The following is a 23,347-nucleotide window of genomic DNA, read 5'->3' as shown; positions in this document are numbered from 1 at the left end:
CAGCCTTTTGACTGAGTCCAGGTTTTACAAAACAAATCCTTTTATTAAAGGATTTGTTCTATGAAGTTTGGGTTCAGTCAAAGGACTTGAGGACGTAGAGGGTCCCATGTGGCCTCAAGGCTGCAGGTTCCCCACTCCTGCTCTAAACATTGCAATGAATACATTGGGGGCAGGGATCATGGCTGCTTAACTCACTGGCATGATGCTTTGGGTCACCAAATCTGATTTCTTTTTTTTAACTTCTATTGATATATTTTGCTTTTATAGCACATTTATTTCCAAATTTACCCCTCTCTCCTTCCCTACTCTTATAACAAAGATTAAAAAACAATAGAGCAGGTGAACAAAATCTATCAACACACCTGTGCTTTTTAAGGTTCCTAAACAGCACTGTTCCATAGTATAGCCAAGTAAACAGCACTGAACTTCTTGCCCTACTCTCTTGATTCCAGTATGGGCAGGGCCAACATCCACAAGAACACAGGCAGAGGAGTCCCATAACTGGGGAAGAAATTAGAAAACTAATTTCCCTCATTCTTTTTTTAAATAAAATTTTTATTGACATCTTTTGTTTTCACATCACCTACATTTCCCAATGTATCTCTTCCTCCTCTCCCTTCCAAAGAGTAGTCCCTTATAACAAAGAATCAGGAAGAGTAGAAAAACAGTTCATCAAAATTAGTCAACATCTAAAACTCTGACTTTATATATAGTATTTCATATGCAAAGTCTCCAGCTTCTTTGAAGAAATGGGCCCTTTCACCATACTTGACATATCACTTATGATCCCTGCCCCCCCCTTCATTGTTTCTTTTTATGTAACCGTTCAGGCCCAGAGTAACACAGCAGAGAAAACAGGAGGTATGATTAACGCATGGCTGCCATAATATATTATTATATTGTGTCGAGGATTTGCCTGTCATTATTTTGGCAATGACTGCTGCTCCTTTCTCTCATGAGTTATCCTGATGTCCTCAGTATTAATAATCCTGGCCTTGGACTATTGCTACCATCTTCTCCTGATACTCATCTAACCCTGGGATTTGGTTACTCTGTGAATTCTGGCTTGATTAGGATCTTGTTTACTGTCCTAGATTTTGAGTCCCAACGAGGGCTCTCTCCTTGGGGGACTATTGAACACCTCTAATCACAGAGAGGTATCATCCTCATACTCCTAATGGGATATGGATCTGAAAGTAGGATAAAAAAAATTTAGATCTCAAAAATGCAACAAGCAGGTCATCCACTAAAGATACTCATTTTACAGTTTAGGAAACCGAGGCTAAAGAAATTATGGAACTTCCCAAGATTACAAAAGTAAAAAATGGCAGACTCAAGATCTGAATGCAGGTTCTCTGCCTCCAAATCCAGCATTTTTTCCTCCTGTACCATGTGTTTCCCAGAAACAACAATTCCATTTTCTTTATCACTTTACAGTTTGCAAAGTGCTTTCCAGACCCTGTGAGATAAGTAGCAAATGTTATAATTATATCCATTTTACAGATGAGGAAACTGGAGACTCTAAGAGATTAGATGACTTTCTCAAGATTAATTGAATAATAGCCAAGCTATGATTTGAACTCTTATCTTCTGAATCTTAGGTCCAATGCATTTTTCTACTACACTTGTTTATCTCTCCCTAAATTAGACCTAATGCCCTTTGACGCAGCAATAGCACTTCTAGGGCTGTATCCCAAAGAGATCAAACAAATGGGAAAAGGACCCACACGTACAAAAACATTCATAGCAGCTCTTTCTGTGGTGGCAAAGAATTGGAGATTGAGAGGATGCCCATCAATTGGGGAATGGCTGAGCAAGTTGTGGTATATGAATGTAATGGAATACTATTGTGCTGTAAGAAATGATGAACAGGCTGACTTCAGAAGAACCTGGAAAGACTTGTATGGACTGATGCTGAGTGAAGTGAGCAGAACCAGGAGAACCTTGTACACAGTAACAGCCACGTTGTGTCATGACTGACTTTGATAGACTTAGCTCTTCTCAGCAATACAAGGATATAAGACATCTCCGAAGGCCTCATGATAGAAAATGCTATCCGTATCCAAAGAAAGAACTATGGAGTTTGAATGCAGATTGAAGCATACCATTTGCCATTTTTTTTCTTCTGTTGTGTGTTGTTTCCAATTTCTGGTGGTTCCTCCTATTGGTTCTAATTCTTACAACATCACTAATATGAAAATATGTTTAATAGGAATGTATACGTATAGCCTATATCAGCTTGCACGCTGTCTTGGGAAGGGAGGTAGGGAGGGAAGGAGAGAAAAATTTAAAACTCAAAAGGTTATGGAAGTGATTGTTGATAAATAAAAATAAATTAATTTAAAAAATTAGGCCTAATTGAAAGGCACCAGCCCTGCCCCCAGCTTGTGACAGCTTCAGTTTAGACTGTGACTCATGGTGTCACCATTAGCTATGTAAGCCTTTAAAGTGCCCCATTTCTCATCCATAATCCAGTGATGATGTAACTGGACTGTCCCATGGGACGGTACAAGGACTCATTTTTATCTACAAAGTGTTCAGAAAATTCATGCTTTCTTCTCATCTCTTAGAAGAGAGGTGACAGACTACAGATGTACATAATGAGATAGACATTTTCAAAGATGATTAGTGTGTCAATTTGTTTTCTTGATTATACTTTTCTGTTGCCAAGGAAAACTTTTAATAGGTATGTTCAGTTAGTAATAATAACAGCTAACATTTATATAGCTCTTACCATGTGTTTACACTATGCTAAGTGCTTTACAATTATCTCATTTGATCCTCACAACAACCCTGGGAGGTGGGTGCTATTATTATCCCCATTTTACAGATGAAGAAACTGAGGAAAACAGAGGTTAAGTGACTTGTTTAAGGTCACATGGCTCATAAGCAAGGTTGGATTTAAACTCAGGCCTTTCTCATACCAAACCCAGGGCTCTATCCACTGTACAACTTAATTAGGAGGTAGTGATACATGTGCAAGAAAAAAAAAAGGAAAGAAAAGAGCATCATTAAAACATTAAAAAATACACAGAAAAAAACTTAAAAGGGGGCACAAACTGTAATTTGTTGTTGTTGTTCAGTCATTTCAGTCACTTCTGACTCTTCAGGCCCCATTTTGGTTTTTCTTGGCAAAGATACTGTAGTGGTTTTCCATTTCCTTCTCTAGCTCATTTTACAGATGAGGAAACAGGCAATCAGGGTTAAGTGACTTACCCAGGGTCATACAGCTAGTAAGTGTCTGAGGCAGGATTTGAACTCATGAAGGTAAGTCTTCCTGATCCCAGATGTCCACTCTTTTAAAGACAAGCTTAAATTTAGCATACAATAAAAAAACAAGTTAAATAATACCAAAGTTCACACTTTCATATACAACTCCCTTTTTTTTGTTCTTTACATACTGGTACATGGATAGAGTGGTGGGTATAGAATCAAAAAAAACTCATCTTCATGAGCTCAAATCTAGCCTCAGACACTTACTAGCTGTGTGACCCTGGACAAGTCACTTAACCCTGTTTGCCTCAGTTCCTCATCAGTAAAATGAGCTGGAGAAGGAAATAGCAAACTGCTCCAGCATCTTTGCCAAGAAAACCCCAAATGGGATCACAAAGAGTCAGACACAAGCAAACAAAAACAAATGCTTAATTTTTTTTTTAGGAGGCAGCTACCTGACACAGTGGATAGAACACCAGGCCTGAAGTCAGGAAGACCTGGATTCAAATCAGACCTCAGACACTTACTAACTGTGTGACCTTGGGGAAGTCACTTAACTCTCCTTGCCTCAGTTTTCTTACCTATAAAAAGAGCTGGAGATCAAAATGGCAAACTTCTCTGGTATCTTTGCCAAGAAAATCCCAAATGGGGTCATGAAGAGTCAGGTACAATAGAAATGACTAAACAACAACACAAATACTGAAGTTTTCATGTTTGTTGATGATTATGATATTGATGAGAAAAAAATCAATGGCAAAGTGCTAAAGGTCAATACCAGCTATAATCATTACCGTAATCATACTGATTCATTCCATTTCTGGGCAACAAAATATTTTCAAATGCAGCTGTTCCCTGATCAGCACCTCTGACAAAAATAAAATACTCTTCTCAGCATATGAACTCACTGTCCCCATTAGAGAGATTAGCAAAGGGCTCATCTAGGAAGCTCCAGTGCCATGGAGATGTACTGCAAAACGAAGCAATGAATCCTTGGAGAACCTTCTGCTGATCTAACTTTAGTCTTCTACAGTTCTTGTCTCCCTAAAGACTCCGGGCTGCAAGGACTTAGGAGCCAAGGTGGTTTTGTTTGTTTGTTTCCATAGGAAGGACTGATTCTGTACATCTATGTGTTCTCAGGGCCTGTTTGGAATTTTAAAGTAATGGCATACTAGAATACTTGAAGAGCACCTCAGGGGGCAGCTAGGTGACATAATGGATAGAGCTCCGGCGTTGTAGTCAGGAGGACCTGAGTTCAAATCTGGCCTCACACTTGACACTTACTAGCTGTGTGACCTTGGACAAGTCACTTGATCTGGATTGCCTCACCAAAAACAAAAAGAAGAAGAAAAAGAAGAAGAGCACCTCAGGAAGTCAGCTTTTAAAAGAGTTGTGATGATATGTAACAGAAGTGCCAGGGAAATTCTTTGGAGCATGCATGGACATTCTCTAATTGGCTCTACTACTACAAGGTTTGAAGAAGGTTGTTTGATTGGCTCTATGGTCAGAACTGAGTGCCTTCAAAATTCACCAGCAAGATCGACTTTGGCCATTTCCCTCTTCAGCTAGTCTTCCTTGGTTTGACTTTTCCATTGATGGAGTCTAGTAAGAGGCAATGCTGTTAGGAGAGATGCCTTGAGCCTCCTCCTGCTTGAGGCTGGTGTTTGGTCTAATTATACAGCCTCACTCCTCTGCCTCTGAATTTATTCTTTTACTTTTCAGATGAAGGGGCTGAAGACTATGACCTTGTGGATTTAGAAAGGTCAAGAAAGAATTGCCAGATGTCCTGGTCCCAGGGTCTAGGTTTTGCCATCTCCTGAAGGGTGAAGAATGACCTTTGGGACTCACCCCAGTGGTAAATGAGATGAAAATTCATGCATCAGTTAGTTATGTCATAACTGGACACATATGAGTGGATGAGGACAATTTGTTCCAATGGCCATGAAGGCAGTTGAAGCAGGTGCTATGGAATGCTTAGAGCTTGGTCAGGCATCCAAGATGCCAAGGTCATCCACTGCATCCTGGGCCATTGCCAATTGTTCTGACTTTTGTCTTGCACAGGACATCAATGGCTCTAAAAAAAAGAGTAAGGCTGACTACCTCGCTTAAATGCAATTTGTATGGGAATCCAGACATCATCCTGTAATGTCATTGGTCCTTTTTGAAAACAAAAGACAAATAATATCAAGACATTTGGATGTGAACTTGGTGGAATCAATATTATATAGGAATTGAACTAAGTCTGAGCCCAATCTCTCCAGAGATTAAGGTGGGATAAGGAAAGAATGAGCTCTGAGTGGTTGGGAGAATTTTTTTTTTATTATTGCTATCATCAAATTAAATATCTCTTTGTGAAAGCTAATTGGTGTGAAGTTGTTAAATGGAATTATGATCTAATCATTGGTGACTAACAGTGGGGGAAACATAAACTCAAGCCTGACACCCTCAAAAGAGAAACCACCAAACCCCTCATGGTACCTGCTGTAAATCTATGGAGAAGATGTAGTGGTCTAGCTCTCAGATAGTGGGCCCAGAGTACAGTATACTTTATATGTTAGCTTGCAAGGAAGTGCCATCTGAAATGCTGTGATTTTTATCTCCACCCCATGCAACACTTTTACTTTCAACTCCATTCTTTAAGTTTTGTGATAATGTCTATGTTGTCTTTCATTTTCTGTCCAATAGCAGAGGGTCTGAATCTGGGCAGCTAGAATGAGCATATCCTTCCTATGTTAATTACAGAGTTGGGGAATTTTAACCTTGTGCATTGTTGTTCCAGATGGTTTGAAGGGTTCAGAAACTGCAGGATGGCCCAGGGTCAAGTTAAACAAATAAACAGCCACTACATTCTAATTAATAGCATCTTTGGCCTACATCAGTCTCACCATGTACCTGAATTTACAATCGTTCAATATACAGAAGCCTTAAATTATAAATGGGCTATATTCCAAAAGGTAATGTGTTGAGTTAATTGGTCTATGTCCATACCACCATAAATGCATCTGATCTTATCTAAGCTTGGAATCTATTGTTTAGCACCTGGAAAACATTTTCTCATAGAAACAATCTGGAAGATAATTAGAAATGATAGTTAGGTTCCGGGGCTAGGCCACATAATGGAGCCAAAACACTGGTCATTTACAATGAATAATATTAGCAACTATTATTGCAGATCAGTAACTAAAACAAAAACAATAATGTTGAATAAGAAAGAGGTTTTAAAAACTTTATCTGGGGTCTTGATTCATTTTTTAAAGAGAGATTTAATTAAAAATCAAGGAGAATTTAATGGAGATTTTGAAGGCTATTTTGAAGGTTTTCAAGCTGTAAAAGGCAATAGCATTGACTCTTTATTCTGGCTAATTTTACTTCAAAACATGTATGACTTTTCTTTTCTGATTCAAATGGATTATCCTAATGCTTATCCTGATCCTAATCAACCTAATTAGAGACATGTTTTTGGTTCACAAATACAGTGGAGAGTATTTCTTTGTTAACAAGGAAAAGATTCAAGGGAGTGGGAAAAGGGGAAGAATACTAAAATAAATAAATAAATATGTTTTTTTTTCCCTTCAGAGTGGAGAAATGAAGAAAGCAAATAAAAATTGTACTAACTGTAATTTGGCAAGAGTTGAAAAGGACAGAAGGGGTTAATAAGAATTTGTATTGGTGCAAAAAGAGGTGAAATTAGCTAATCTATTAGCAGTAAAAGAAAGAGAAGGACTCACAGAAGAGACAATGCAAAGCACCTCACCATCCTTGACTTCTTAAAACAGGTGGAGGATTATGGCTATGGAACACTGTATAGGTCAGACTTTTCTGATAAATTGCTTAGATTTGCTTAACTGTTTTTCCCTTTTTATTCTTCCATGTAATTGCTTCCTCTTAATTGCTCTCATGGGGAATAGAAGGGAGAGGGAAATGTAGGTATCATAAAAAGAAAAGATGTCATTAAAAACATTTTTAAAAAGAAAAAGAAGAGATATGTGACTTACTGGCTTCGGTTTCCTTACCTATAGAATCAAGGTGTTAGACCATGATCTCTAAGGTTCTTACAAGTTTTATATCCTCTGATGGGAGATATCTACCCCAAGCATGTGAAAACCTCCCCTGCCACAATGAGTAGAAGAGAACAATTTGTTCCAGTGACCATGAAGGCAGCTAAAGCATTGTGAAGTGCTTAGAGTTTGATCAAGCATCAAAGACACCAAGGTCATGCACTGCATCCTAGGGCCATTGCCAGTCATCTTGACTTTTATCTTGCCACTGGACTTCAATGACTCTGGAAGGGAGAGTGAGGCTGAAGACTTTGTACAACTCTGCTTCACTAAATCCAATGCACATTAAAGTCAAGACATCACTCTGTGATGCCATTGGTCCTTTTTGAAAATGAAGGACAAAACCCAACAATATCACTATGTGCTCCTGATAGGAAAGAAAGGAGATGGTAAAGAAAAGACATTGGATCAGACAGTTCCCTGCATCAGCCATCAGATGAGTGACACTATGTGTCTCCCCAATGCCTTGACATTTGAGAGGGGAGAGGTCAGGCATGTACAACCTTGTGGTGGGAGAGGAGAAGGAAAAGCAATGCTGCTCATTCAGCAAGTGCTCATAGAAGGGGATGCAACTCATTCAGTGTAAACCCTCCAGTCAGATAGTTGAATGATGGCATTTATTAGGGAGTTACTGCAGTACACTGGGTACTCTGGTGGGATACAAAACAATGAAAACATATCGTTACTTCCCTTAAGGATATTGCACTATAGTGGGGGAGGCAAGGTTCATGTGGGTTTAGCAACTGAAGGAGTATAGTTGAGAGAGCACAAAACTTATAATTGAAGATCTGGGTTCTTGCCCTACCTATGCCCTCTTACTGATTGTGCAGCCTTGGATAAGTTCAGGATGATTAGAATTCTCAGAAGCTCCTCCACTATCTCATATGCATTGCTGTTCAGTCATTTCAGTCATGTCCAACTCTTTGTGACCTCATTTGGGGTTTTCCTGGCAAAGACACTAGAATGGCTTGCCATCTCCTTCTCCAGCTTATTTCATAGTTGAGGAAACTGAGGCAAACAGGGTTAAGTGATTTTCCCAGGATCACACAGCAGTTAGTAAGTATCTGAGGTCAGATTTGAACTCATGAGGATGAGTCTTCCTGACTCCAGACCCAGCACTTTGTTCACTGTGCCATCTAGTTGCCCCTATGTCCTATGTAAGACAGGGCTAATAATAATTGTCTTACCCCCTTCAAAGCATTATTGTGAAAAGCAATGAGATGATGTATAAGAAAGCACTCTATGATTATCAAGCATGATACAAATGTAAGTTATTAAGAACATCATCATCACTATTGTTCATACCAATGACAATATGAGGTAAGATATGAGAAAGTGCTAAACTGTGCATTTCTAAATCATAGTGAAATTGAGAGTAGGGAAAGATCATTACAGATGAGGTTTAAGAAGGGGGGAATTTATGGAAGAGACTGAGAGATCCTCGTGTTTCAAGGGATCTCAAGAGATCATCTGGCCCAGCATTCCTCCTTTTGGACAGAAAAAGTAATAGAAAGTGGCTCTTGAGGAAGGTGTTAAAGGAATGATATGATTTGAATTGATGAAAAAGGGAGGGGAGAAGGCACTTCAAGTGGGAGGAAAGCATTAACAAAGGTGTGTGGAGATAGAATTGTTTATAGTCTTTTTGGACAATTGGAAGACTAGTCCAACTTTGAGCAGAGGTAGGGTTCACTGGGGAGTAGTAATCACTAAGTTTGAATAGGTTGGGGGGGGATTGAGAAAGTCTTAAATGCTGAGATGAAGAGTTTGATTTAATCCAATAAACAATTGTTATTGTCGTTCATCTTTCATTTTCATAGAGGACCAAGAAACAATAGAGAGATCTTATAAATACTTGTTTTTTTCTTTTTTTGAGGCAGTTGGGGTTAAGTGACTTGCCCAGGGTCACACAGCTAGTAAGAGTCAGAGGCTGGATTTGAATTCAGGTCCTCCTGACTCCAGGGCCAGTGCTCTCTATCCACTGTGCCACCTACCTGCCCCAAGATCTTAGAAATTCTTAAGGTTGAGTGACATGCTGATATTGGTGATTTAGGAAGATCATCTAGTAGTAGTAAAAGGATATATAAGAGAAAGGCAAAAGAAGGAACTAGTCAGGGAAGCTAACTGGGAAACTAGTAATTCAGGCATGAGAAGAGGTCTAGGACAAGGGTAGTAGCAGTAGGAAAGGGGAAGAAGAAACAGATCCAAAAGACATTATGAAGGAGAAAAATCAAAGGCTTTAGTAAGTGATTAGACAAGGAGAGAAAAAAAGTCGAAGATGATATCGAGTGTTGGTGATGGTGACATCATCAAAAACTACTGGAGAGGTTAGAAAAGCAAGCCAGTTTTAGCTTTTGTGTTTTAAGTGAAAATTGGATATTCAAGAAGAGATAAACTATGACTTGGGGGCCTTTTGTTCAACAAATCTCTCCCTCTTATCATTACCTCCCAGAATTCTATCTATCCCCTCTCTCAAGGCCTACAGAAGTGTATGAATTGCTTAGGACAAAGTGCTCAACATACAACAAACCTTACAACTTTTTCTGTCATCAAAAATATTAATGTGCAATGTCCTCCTTTGCAACAAACACTTGCTTTACAAGATTTAACAAAGAACTCACAAAATGTTGATCTGATTTTTCATCATCAAACCACATTCTTAATCACATTAGATATTAAGCATACCTTTGATACACAATCCATTTGTCCAAATAGAGCCTAGTTTACAGCTCAAAGGTTTTCAGTGAGATTTCATCCAAGAGAATTCTCAAAATGCATTTGTCACTGTAACTTAAAAAACATTTATTAACTTTTCATGACTTATAACATGAGACAAGGTTATGTTGCCATATTGCATTCCCATTTGCCAATGTCTGTAGTTCTAGAATGACTCTACCTGCTTCTCAGTACATCAATATATTTATCGGAGCCCATCATTCCCTCAAAGCTTTTAGGCCCACTGGAAAATCTTAAACATTTTTGCAGGTGGATGTTTTGCAGTCTGATGAAAATGGGCAAATCTTACAGTCTCACTTGAACTTCTGATGATGGTTTGGAAAATAGCTTTAAATGAAATATTGAGTTCTATCAGTAAAAAATTGCCTTTTCCAGTCTTTAGGACTCCACTATTTGTATGTCTTATGCACGACAAACTTTTTTTTCCCTTCATGACAACTGTTAGCAGCTATTTTTTTTCCTGTTCTCTTTATTCTTAGGAATCAACAATAACCCCACCCAGTATCTAGGTCCCTCTGAATGTCTTTGCTTGCTTTCTGAGAATTAGGCTATTTTACATCAACAAATCATTAGTTCTTATCAATGGTTTTTGTTTTTGTTTTTTTGCAACTCAGTAAGATTGTTGACCCTGTTTTATTGTGGTCCTAAATGATCTTTGAAATGCTTCATTTCCCCACAGCTGCTATAATATCTCTAATATTCATTGAAATATTCTCCTTAAGAGCTACTGTAACTTCTGCCCATTTCATTGGAGTGGAACCAATTTTTAGAAACAATAGAACTAAAACCATAACAATTAAACATGTGTATGGCACTAAATCCAACCCTCAAATGACAAAAATTATCTATGTAAGGGTGGGGAAAACAGATCAATCCAGTTTCATCTGGTAAATAAGATGTTCTGGGTCACTCTAGTGCAAATTCTTAACCTTTTTTTGTGACATGATTCTCTTTGGCAGTCTGAGGGAGCTTGTGAACCCCTTCTAAGAGCAATGCTTTTTAATGCATAAAACAAAATCATAGCACTACAAAGGAAACCAGTTATATTTTACAGTTATTAAATATTTTTAAAAGTTGAGACTCAAGATTAAGGATCTCTACCCTTGTGTCAGTAAAAGCACACACATATGACCATTGCTGTCACAAAACCACATCAAAACTATTGCTTGTCTCAAGTAATTTGCACACCTCTCTGTTGTTGTTCAGTTGTGTCCAACTTTTCATGACCCTGTTTGGGGTTTTCTTGGCAAAGATACTGGGCTGGTTTGCCATTGCCTTCTCCAGCTCATTTTACAGATGAGGAAACTGAGGCAAGCAGGGTTAAGTGACTTGCCCAGGGTCATACAGCTAGTAAGTGTCTAAGGCTACATTTGAACTCAGGAAGATGAGTCTTCCCAACTCCAGGCCTGACACTCTATCTGCTGCACCATCTAGCTGCCTACATACTTCCCTAGCTCATGTACAACTTCTTCATGAAGCCTTCCTTGACTACCCCAGCTGCAAATGACTTGTCCTTCTACACATTTCTCATAGTACACAGTATGAACCATCCTTTGTCCTTATCCCATTCTACCATGTGTCAAACTTATTTGTGTTCAGTCCTCCCCCATTAGATTATAAACTCCTTAGGGAAAAGAACTTACTTTTTAAAAATCTTTGTATCTTCAATATTTGAACACAGTGGAATGTGTGTATGTGTGTGCGTGTGTGTATGTGTACATACACATACAGGTGTGTGTTCACACATAGACACACAGAGCACTGAATGGAATTGAATTAGTTCTTATAGTCTAGTCCCTACCCCCTTTCCATGCCTCTCTATTGTCTACCACTAAGCATTAAATATACCAAATATTCAAATATTTATTAAATGAATCAATGAAGGACTTAAAGGCATTTTAGATGGGGAGTGAATTGTGACTGGAGATTGATGGAGCCCTTTCCCAAGGCCCCTGTCAAACAGTCACCCTGTGCCTTAATGCAGATGCTTTCACATCTATCACTGTATATCAATGTTTTAGGAGATCCAAAGTTTTGGGAAATCCCCACTCCCACCCCTCAGGACAGTTTGGAGACTGCTGTTTTTTTTTTTCTGAATAATGTCCCACGTGGTTTCTTGGTGGCCAGGAAGTGAGTGCCCATCACTCCCAGAGAATGAATCTATAACACTTGGAAAGGGTTGGCTCAATTAGTGGGATTTACACATCCACAGCTGTTGGCCTGCCTTGAATTTGGGGGAATGTTGCTGGGGATTAGTGAGGGATATATTGAGATCAACGTCCACTCTCTCATCTTGAGCAAGGTTCAGATTTAGCTGCCTTTCTTCCTTGTGTGAGAAAGCTTGGGCTAAGTTCTATGACACTGCTGGCTTGGTTTCCCATGAAGAGATAAAATGTTCTCTGGAATTTCCATTAACATTCAGGTTTTTTTTGCCCCCTTCCTCTGAACCTTCTCTCCCTCCCCCTCACCCCCCACCCCAGGCCACACACACATACATACACACACACACACACACACACACACACACACACACACACACACGCACATACTTCTTAGCCTGTTCTATGTGTTGCTGGGTAGGAGAACTTTTCCATAGAGAAGAACTCGAGGAAAGAAACTTGCATGGTGCCCAGCACAGTAAGAACAACAAACATTTGTTTGAGTGATTGTGGAGCAGAAATTAGCATATGAAGGTTTAGAGGTTGGCATGATTTAGAGCTGAGACAGACCTTAGAAAACATCTAGTCCAATTCTTTCATTTTGCAGCTGAGGAAACTGAGACTCAGGACACAAAAAGTGGCTCCTCACAGGGACCTTTCTATTGTGAGCGCGTCTGTAAGATAACAAGCTGATCTTACACAGCATTGCGCCATATACGCTCAGGGGCTTTCCAATAAGTATTGCTTGATGTGATACGATACACTGACACAAATAATAACTGGATTTGGACACCCAAATCTGAATGATGTTCCATTAATATCTTTTCTAACTGAACTGACATGCAAATGTAGCCTTTTAGCCCCATATACATCTAAACGATCCGTCTGATCTGACGGTTTCCAGTGGCACTGCATTGTAATCTCGACGATATCACCCCCTTTCACGTACACGCTCGCTACTGCAGTCAAACGACCCTAACAGCTGTTGCCCCACTCAGGACAACTCTCCCACCTCGGTGCCTCAGCACAGGTTCTCCCTCCTGTTCTGGGAATGCCCTCCCACTCACATCTGCCTCAGAGAATGGCTTACTTTAAAGCCCAGCTCAGGTGCTACTTCCTCAGTTGGATCTTTTCTCATTCTCTCCCTCTTTAAATTGCTTTGTATAGCCTCTGTGCTTATTTGCTTCTGCACAGGCTGAATCTCTCCGGTAGAATGTAAACTCTTTGAGGGCAGACACTTTTATCCTTCCTTGAGTTGATCTGAATTGAACAAATCTGATGGTACTAATCAGTATGAGTATTCCAAAAGAGAGGAACACTTGGAAACAGAAAATTAGAATATTTTGCCTCTAGGGAAGAGAAAGTGTATTTGAAAATTCCATTAAGAAACCGGGTGCCACCACCATCAGGCTGGTAGAAGGGGCTTTTTCTCTTCCTCCTGAGTTATGGTAGAGTTAGCAGTCTAAGGGATTCACAGCCAGCACGACCAGCTGCCCCAGTCTCCTTCCCTTTGGCAACAATCACCCTTGTTTCCCAGTCCCCCTGCTCCCTCCCCTTTCCATGCAAATACCACAGAGTCAATTGTCTATAGTCATTTTTCTTCTTTCCTCAACTCAGAACTTCCTCCAGCTCCACTTTGGATAAGATTTCAACCATCCCATTGGTTGAAGAGTGACATAGCCCTTTCCCTCATACATCAGCCACATGGAACCCATGCCAGGAGGATGGCAAGGGACAGAAGAGCAGAAAACTTTTCCACAGAGACACCAGCTGCTATGGCAACCCATCAGATTTTCCCTTCCCCAAACTGGGCCCAAACCTCGCTAGAGAACTCCAGTGCCTTGAATTATTCATCAGCCCTGCTAAGAGTATGCTCTTTGACAACAGTGAATTTAAAAGTTCTTAAAATTCAGGAGTAAAGTTCCTGCTGTTCTCTGGAGGGCTATAGCTTGAGGTTATCAAATTGCATTTTGCATAAAACAGAAAAGTGTCCTGCTCTGCTTCCCCTTCGGGGTCAGAGTTGCTGAATTCTCTCCTTAATCCCAGGGCAGGACTGAGTGCACCATCCCAGATGGTCTGGATGCAGCTGTGCTTTTGGTATTCAGCTCTGCAAACTAGTTGGGCAATAGCTAGCGATTTCCCCTAGTCAGAGTGAGGGAAAAATGGGATGTGTTGTTTACGAACTTTCATTTGGAAACAGGTTCCCAGGTGATGGACCCCATTGTCCTTCAAAACTCTTCTGACCCCTCTCATCTTTAAACACAGGGAGGAGAGATAGCTCAACAATTAGTGATTAAAGGATGTGGGTCCAGTGGTCAAAATGTGATCAGAAATCAGGACTTTCTATCTAGCCAACCATGAGTTTACAAACTGAGTCCAAGCAAAGCAAATTCTAAATCACCTGTAGGGTGTTCTGGAGCAATATCCTGGTCTTCTGGGATAGGCCCACCAACACAGAGGTTCTGGACCTAAACAATTACAAAGGCTAAGTTGGGCCTGAGAATAACCCCTGCTACCCCTTAGCCCAGACTGGGCAGTTTTCTTTTATTTTCACTTTCCTTTCTTGGCAACTGTATTCTTTTTAAAATTTAATTAAATTTGATTTTATTTTCAGTTCCAGATTCTCTCCCCCCTCCATCCCCACCCATTAAGAAGGCAAGAAATACAAAACCCATTACAAATATGAAGTCATGCAAAACAAATTCTCCATTAGGCATATTCTGAAGAAAAAAAAAAGAGAAAAATATACTTCAATCTGCACTCTGAGTCCATCAGTTCTCTATCTGGAGATGGATAGAATTTTTCATCATGAGTCCTTTGCAATTGTGGTGGGTCATTTGTCTTAATCAGAGTGACTAAGTCTTTCACAGTTGATTATGTTTACAATAATGCTGTCACTGTGCAGGTAGTTCTCCCAGTTCTGCTCACTTCATTTTGCATCAAAGTCTTCCCAGGTCTTTCTGAAACTATTCTCTTCCTCACTTCTAATAGCACAATAGCATTCCATCACATTCATATACCATAACTTCTTCAGCCATTCCCCAATAGAGGGCATCTCCTCAGTTTCTTTGACACTACAAAAAGAGCTACTATAAATATTTTATACATATGGGTACTTTTCCTTTTCCTTTTATTTCTTTTAAGATATAGACCTAATAGCAGTATTGGTGAGTCAGAGGGTATGTGCAATTTAATGGCTTTGGGGGAATGCTTCCAAATTGCTTTTCAGAGCTGCAGCAACTTCTAAATCTTGTGTGATCCTGATTGTGGCTCCACAGTGTTTGAATTATTTCTTTTTGCTTACTTTCATTATTTTCTTCTTGAACTGAAGTTCTGGATTTTGACTATAATATTTCTGGGAGTTTGCATTATGGGATTTTTTTCAGGAGGTGATCAGTGAATCCTTTCCATTTCTACTTTGCTTTCTGGTTCTAAGATAACTAAACAATTTTCCTTTATAATTATTTTGAAATGTGCTGTCTAGGGTCTTTTTTTTTAATTTATGGTTTTCAAGTAGTCCAATAATTCTTAAATTATCTCTTCTCAATCTATTTCCCAGATCAGTTTTTCCCTGTGAAATATTTCATATTTTCTTATATTTTTTTCTGTTTTTTTTTTTAAGCTTTGTTTTATTGTTTCCTGATGTCTCATGGAATCATTAGCTTCTATGTGCCTATTCTACTTTTTTTAAAAAATTATTTATTTTATTCTGAACTTAAGAAATAAAACAAGAATTTCCATATCATAGTAAAATAGAAAAAAATGATTGCACATGAAACTGTGAATCTATTATTTACAAGTGTGGGAAAATTGGGACACTAAATCACTGTTGATGGAACTGTGAATTATGCCCAAAGAGTTATTAAACTGCCTATACCCTTTGACCAGCAATATAACTATTAGGTCAGTTTCCAAAGACGATTAGGAAAAATGGAAAAGAACTTATATGTCCTAAAATATATATAGCAGCTCTCTTTGCGATGGCAAGAAACCGGAAATTGCAGAAATGCCCACCATTTGGGGAATGGCTGAATAAGTCGTGGTATATGATCATGATGGAATATTACTATGCAATAAGAAATGATGAGCTCAATGACCTTAGAAAAAGAGTGAAATGAGCAGAACCAAGAGAATGTTGTACAGTAATAGCAATATTATTTTAAGAACAACTTTGAGCAACTAAGCCATTTTGACTATTATAAATACCCAAATTAACTACAAAAGACCTACAAAAGATGATACTACCTGCATCTAATTATACTTTATAAGGAGCTATTTTCTTCAGTGCTGTTTTGAGTCTCTTTTACCGTTTGGCCAATTCTGATTTTTAAGGAGATATTTTCTTTAATATTTTTGTACTTCTTTTACCAAGCTGTCAATTATTCTCTTTTCATATTTTTCTTGCACATCTCTCATTTCTTTTCCCAATTTATCCTCTACTTCTCTACTTGATTTTTAAAATAATTTTTTGTTCTTTTAATTATCTCTTTCTTGAACTCTTCTAAGAATTCTTGTTGAGCTGGTATCCAAGTTGTATTTTTATTCGAGATGTTTTCAAGTCATTCTCTTCTTCTGTGTTTGTATCTTGAACTCTCCAGTCATGATTTTAATTTTTTATGGTCAGTTTCTTTTTTTTTTAATTGTTTGCTCATTTTCTAGCCTATTTCCTAACTTTGGACTTTATGTTGTATTGGGCCCTACTCATCTCTGGGGGAGATGACTGACTTGAACATCTGTCTTTTATGTCCTTCTGCTCTTTTCATGGCTCATTCTGAGGGCCTATAAGTTTTCAGTGCTTCCAAAATGTTGTTTTCTGGGAGAAATCTGTTCACTGCCCTCTTGGTTTGCTCTTTAAATTCCTGACCCAGGTGGGATCTGTTGACTTGTGTGTGGTCAAGTTTCCATAGACTGCTGCTGGACTCAGTCACAATTAACTTGCTGGGAGTTTCTAAGGTTCAGTGACTGTACTGCTGGCTCCTCTTTGTTTTGGTCTTCTATTCTGGTTTATCCCACTGCAGGCTTACCTATGGGACTAAAGGTTAGAAATGAGCCCCACAGCTATGTTTCTGAAATTTGTTCCTTGCTTCTCACACAGGTAGGACCGAGACCCTTAGACCCCAACCATCACTGTTCCTCTCTGCCTTGGAACTGTGACGCAGAACTGCATAATGAGTGACAGAACTGCTAGATGGCACCTATTCTTGCTCTCACCGCTAGGTCCTCCAGGATCTCTTTCTGCCCAGGTATTCAGTCTCCTTATTATCCCTGGGTGCTCTGGGCTGCTGCCTGCCATTGCCACTGATGTCTGCTGCTTCTGACTACCACTTCCATGCTGCTGCCATCTTGCTACTGGACTCAGATGACCCTGGAGGAGAGAGTAGGGCTGATGACTCTGCACAGCTCTGCCTCACTCAAATCCAACTGACTTTCAAGTCAAGACATCACCCTCTTGATGTCAGTGGTCCTCTTTGAGAACAAAGGACAAACAATTACAATGCTATGTTCCTGACCAGCTCCCAACCCAGTGTCTACAGACCTCTTTTTCTGTCTTCTTAAGCTTCCCTGGGCTGGAAAAATAACTCATTGTGACTGTTTTCTTGACCTTCCCGCTCATAATTTGGGTTTGGTGCATTTTCTGGGTATTGTGGAAGGGTTATATAGGAAGAGCCAGGTGAAAATTCTAGCTATCACTCCACCATCTCAATTCTGCCCTTACAACCCTATTCTTAATATTTCTCTTCTTGAAGGTAGGGACTGTTTCTTGCCTCTTTATGTATGCCCAGAACTTAGCACAGTGCCTGGCACATGCTAGGCACTTAATAAATGTTTATTCATTGTTGACCATTTATCGAGTCAACAAATATTTATTTAATGTCTATTATGAACCACACACTGTGCTTTGTGCTGAGAACACAGAGACCAAAAACTGATACAATCTTTGCCCTAAGAAATTATCTGTATGTTATTCTTTTCTCTTGTGAATAAAACCTAGAAAAAGTACAGAGGTGGTCTGGAAACAAGAGGAGAATGAAAAAAAAAGGATAAGAATGTTAAACTGAGCACCAAGATACTGTGGCAGCAACAGAAGAATGGTGAAAGAGGATCAGCAATTGGTTATGGGAAATTTCTGAACCATACCCAAAGAAGAGGGGAAGGAAAGGAAGGAAATAAGCATTTATTAAGCACCTACTATGTGGCAGGCACTATGCTAAGCAATTTACACCTATTTCATTTGTTCCTCTGCCCTGTAAGGTATTGTTATCCCCATTTTATAGATGAGGAAACTGAAACAGACAGAGGTTAAGTGACTTGCCCAGGGTCATACAGCGAATGAGTTCCTGAGGCCAGATTTGAACCCTGGTTTTCCTGCCTCCAGGTCCAGTGCTTTTTCCACTGCATCATCTTGCTACTTTCTTAGAAGGAGAAAAGAATTACCCTATACATACTTCTCGCATTCTCCAGGTCATCATTCTTCCTGGCATGCAAAGGTTAGGCGTTTTTAAAGAATGTGTCTCAAGAAATATAGCCAGTCTTACTAGACAGCATCTTTGGCATTCTCTCTGTGGTTGCTCATTTCGGAATACTAGATTTGGATTCAGGAGACTTGGATTCATATTTTAACTATAATAATCACTCATGTGACTCTAAACAAATTATTTAATTCTCTGAGCCTGAGTTTCTTCATATGGATGTAGTGCAGGTTCACTCTTCCAACCCCTACTTGCGTTGGCAGGTTGGGGCCTAAAGGGCAGCTGCTTACTTCATTCCACAAGAGTCTTAGGGTAATTCTGAGGAGTTTGGGCAGGCGGTAAATATTTAACAATTGGCTCTCTGAAAAAAATACATATGACACATTTTAAAGTTTAATCCACATTAACATTTTTCTCATCACTTTCTTAAGGCTAGACAATCAACAAAACAGTAAATCAAACCCTGATTTATAGCATTTGCTGATTTTTGAGGTGTAAATGTTCACACTGAAACAATCTGCCCTCAATCCTGATTAGACCTTGCTTTTTCTAGTTACTGTAGCTCCCAAGTCCCCCACAGATGGACTCTCCCATTGATCATCAGTTGTCATCAATGATCTAACCAGAATTAATTAGCTCTTAGAAATGGATATTTGTTAAGGTGGTATAGTAAGAACAACTGGCTCAAAATATCCCATCAATCCAAAGGCACGATCTTCTACCAGTACATAAAGAGTCCAAGGTTAGAGAGTGAGCACATGTGGCAAAGAGGTAATCCACAGTTCCTAATTAGATGGAAGTCTCCTCCTCCCTTTGGGGAGTTCTCATAAAGTTCCACTGAGATATGTATTGCTTTTTGTCAATTTGGAGTCAATTTGTCCTCAGCTCTTCCGTGATGATATGCTGCCATTAGCCATTGCTGTTGAGGAACACATCTAGGATGTCCATGGCAAGTACCAGATTTTCCAACCTTTCAAAATTTAGCAGGTCTTCCTCTGGTTAATGGAGAAGAGGGTGGAGGAACCAAGGTTCTCTCCCTGTTTCCTCCCCCCCACCAAACAATTCTCTACTCCTTCCCTACTCTTGAAGCTACTGGCTGGAATTCCGGATTCTGAAATGACTGGCCATTTTATTCAAGCTCCCAAAGGCATGACTGGGTCTTCTTAGGCAATCCCAAGCATTACATTTCATCAATGACTTTCACTTCCTTCAAATTGATTAAGGACTTCGAGACTCTATAGAGTGTTCTTATCTGATAAAAGCATTAGAGCTACTGCATCTTGTTCGTCTAGGCAATTGGAATGGGGTGATTGATTCAAACAAGAAGTCCACCACCCTTACATGTAAAATAGGGGATGATTGTAAAACAACAACTCTCATGGGTTGTGATGAGAAAATCACAGGATTAAGGTTTTATAGAAATGTGAGATATTGTGATAGAAGAGGACTGAGGAAGTCCCTCCCTGCCTCCCCACCCTTCACCCCAACAAATATCTTCCCCAACTCCAGTCATTCAGCAGAGCCTAAAATTCCCATTATTAGAGGTTGATTCTTTGAGTTCAAGCAATGCTGTCTATTTAAATGCAAATGCCTTTGGGATGGATAACAGCAAAAGCTTTTTGTCCTTGAACTTCATTGTGAATGAGTTTATCAACTCCTTCCAGTGACAACCAGCTGAGAATAGGTCCCAGGAAGAGGCACACAGTTCTGATTAGAAGCGTGAGAGGAGAGAAATTCTGTCAGAGCCAAAAAAAGGCACAACCATGGTGAAGCTCCCTGGGAGTCAAAGGGCACACAACTAAAGAGGGCACTTGGCATTGGCAACTGTGGCTAATCACACCTTTTCTGGTTGGATGGACATAGACTCGCCCAGGTCCACAGGCCAACAGTAGCCCCAGGATGTCAGGAGGGCTGGTAAGGTAGGAAGTCCTCATCAGGTAGGTTTGAAAGAGAATGTATCTAGGGTGGAGGGGATCTGTGAGTAGGTCCTACTACTCATGACCATGGTGGCTCTCTCTCTCGTCCCTTCATGGGTCTTGGAGCAGAGGTGTGGCTCTGGGCATTCATACCCACAAGGCCAAGAATGGAACTAGGTGAGCACACACATAGCAGGGGCTCAACATACACTGTTTCGTTAAACGGCCCCTGAATCTACCCTGCCGGCCCTACCACTGGAACAGAAAATCAAGAAAGAATTCATATGACTAATGTCAGCCCCATTCTCAGGGCCAAGTTTTATAATGTGCTGGGCCATTTTAAAGGAACAGGAAGTCATGGAAATTAAATACTGATCTTCATAAAACCATACTTGAATTATTCAGTGGTTGATTACCTAATGCTTCCATGATCCAGGCTCTTCTAGGCTTTTCACCTCCCTCCTATGGGCAGCTTCCAGCTTTGGGTCCAGTCATTGTCTGTTAGGAGAATCTCTCAGAGTATCTGCCCTGTGGGCTAGGCTCTGCAACACATTAAAGGTGTGAAAAGAGAGGAGTGTTAGGAGGCTACAGATGAGCTCAGGATGTGCTCGAGGAGAAAAAGCTGGGGAGCCTCACGAGCCTAGTGCATTTAAGAGTGAGTGGCCCGAGGCCTTTCCCCTCAGCTGCATCTTACTAATGCCAACTTAGGGGGAGGCATTTCCCTCCAGCAGAGTGTGAGTCAAGAGACAGCCAGCAATCCTGTCTCATGGAACTCAGAAAAGAAACAAAAAAAAAGACTCAGCTGTGTTCCAGAGGTCTCATGCTGAGACTCAGTATAGTCCAGGAATTGAATTTATGATATCCATGTGATGAATGAGTCTTTAACACGCCTTTACTATTCCCTAGATTACAGAAACACAGAATTTTGGAGTTGGGAAGGAGCTCACTGGCCACTCAGTTCAACCCATTCCAAAAAAAGGAATTTTATGTACTATAACATATTAGATAAATGGTCATCCAGACCTCTAGAAGACCTCCCAAGGACAGGGACCCCTTGAGGCAGCCCATTTCACTTTGAGGAAGTTCTGATCATTAGGGAGTTTTGTTTTTGTTTTTCCTGACATCAAGTCCATATCTGTAGTTTTCATTCCCAGGCTGATAAGCCAGAGGAGATGGATGGATTAATCAGCTCTTCAGTCTTGTTCTTTCTTACACTGTAAAGATGATAAGCCAGCTCATGAAGGGGAGCAAAGTAAAGTGACATCTTCCAACCTTAGAGTACTGGGGGAGGATAGCATATGAACGGGGGTGGGGGGGTGGGGGGGGTGGAGGGTGAGTGCTTGCTGGTCAATGTTACCCTGCGGTTATTTAAATAACCTTATATTCTCCAAGCTCTCAACTGATACATTCCAAAATTCTTGGATCCAATCAATAGCTGCCATTTGTAGAGCACTTTACACATGCTATCTCATCAAAAATTTAAAGAACAAATATTAAAAATTGTTTTTATATGTAATTGGATAAAAAATATTACATATGCTAGCTCATTTGATCCTCAGCAGAGATACTCTCATGATATCCATTTTACCTGTTTGTTCCCAGTCCTAGATAAGCAAACTGAGAAATATGAAATGGTTTGCCCAGGGTCTGTGTCTGAGTCAAGATTTGAACTTACATCTTCCTGACTACAGCCTAGCAGTCGATCCATGTTGTCCCCTAGCTGTTTCATATAACTCAAATAATCACTTCAGATTTTTTCCCTGAGTGGGCAGACCAAGGAGGCTATTTTACCCTCCAAACAGAAACTGAGCCATCATTTTTTGCCCCATGATGGTGGCTCTCTTCACCTTCTAGGCAGAACCACAGAAAAGCCAGTGCCCAGACTGTCTATATACTCTTCTCCAGCCTCCTCTTTCACTTTGATGAAAACAGATCATGTAGGTGGGCCCTAAATCATCTCTGCCATCTGCTTTCTCTCTGCCAGCTCAGCCCCAGCTCACCTCACACACAGACAGGCCTTGTTGGGACCAGGCACACCATATAAATTCTCTGGTGGAGCAGGAGGGTAACTGACCTCTACTGAGACATGGCTTTCTCTTAAATCCACAGCACCTCCATACCTCCAGGAGGGGCAAGCTTTGCTGGTGTTCAGCTTTCTGAGTTTATGCTGCCAGGAGAAAAGGCAAACGGAGGAGAGGAGAGGGATAGAAGAAGAGGGTGCATATACACTGATTGGTAAGGATGAGATCATGGAAACTGATGATGTATGGTCGTGAGAGTCACTCACCACCAAAAGAGTGATTTAGAGGCCAGTAGATAACTGGGGGGGCTTGACTGAGAGGATGGTGGTAAGTTCTATAATCACTTGATTTCCAAGTGATCTGAGACAATGAATGATAATGTAATAATCTATATGCTGTACATAATCCTTAATGTGCCTTTTAACATGCCATCTTTTACTTTAAATTACAGCCTTCTCCAGATTTTAAGATCTAAGGGAGGCTAATTAGCCACCTCATTGCTGCATCTTGCCCCCACCACTAATTTCCTTTGTAGTGGTATGATCCCTCAGCAGATTGCAAAGGGATGTGCAGTCTGACCTCTGGTCTCAGAATCTGAGGGCATCTTAGTCGACAATGTAGGAATCCAGCCCCGATGCCCAATTGCCCTGATTGGGTTACATTTTGAAGGTATGCCAAGCTTTGCAAGAGGAGCACCAAGAGCATGTTACATCGGCGTAGAAGCACCTGCTACTACGAGGGCCCTATGTATAATTCCTGAGAAGGCCAAGGTAACCTCTG

At 40.2% G+C, this 23,347-nt stretch overlaps 1 long non-coding RNA gene across 2 annotated transcripts in view; it reads right to left on the bottom strand.

Moving 5' to 3' along the window:
* The window catches only part of LOC110214925 (uncharacterized), a 111,494-nt gene that overhangs the window by 27,260 nt on the left and 60,887 nt on the right, over nucleotides 1-23,347 (bottom strand). For both annotated transcript variants that reach the window (XR_013486154.1, XR_002326391.2), the window contains one exon: nucleotides 20,963-21,088. This is a non-coding gene — a long non-coding RNA (uncharacterized LOC110214925). The remainder of the gene's footprint in view (nucleotides 1-20,962; nucleotides 21,089-23,347) is intronic.

This window comes from Phascolarctos cinereus, unplaced genomic scaffold (assembly GCF_003287225.1).
Source record: "Phascolarctos cinereus isolate Bilbo 61053 unplaced genomic scaffold, phaCin_HiC Scaffold_4;HRSCAF=312, whole genome shotgun sequence".
In the NCBI taxonomy this organism is placed as follows: Eukaryota; Metazoa; Chordata; class Mammalia; order Diprotodontia; family Phascolarctidae; genus Phascolarctos; species Phascolarctos cinereus.
The sequence above is the reverse complement of the archived record's forward strand: the minus strand, read 5'-3'. Positions and strand labels throughout refer to the sequence as shown.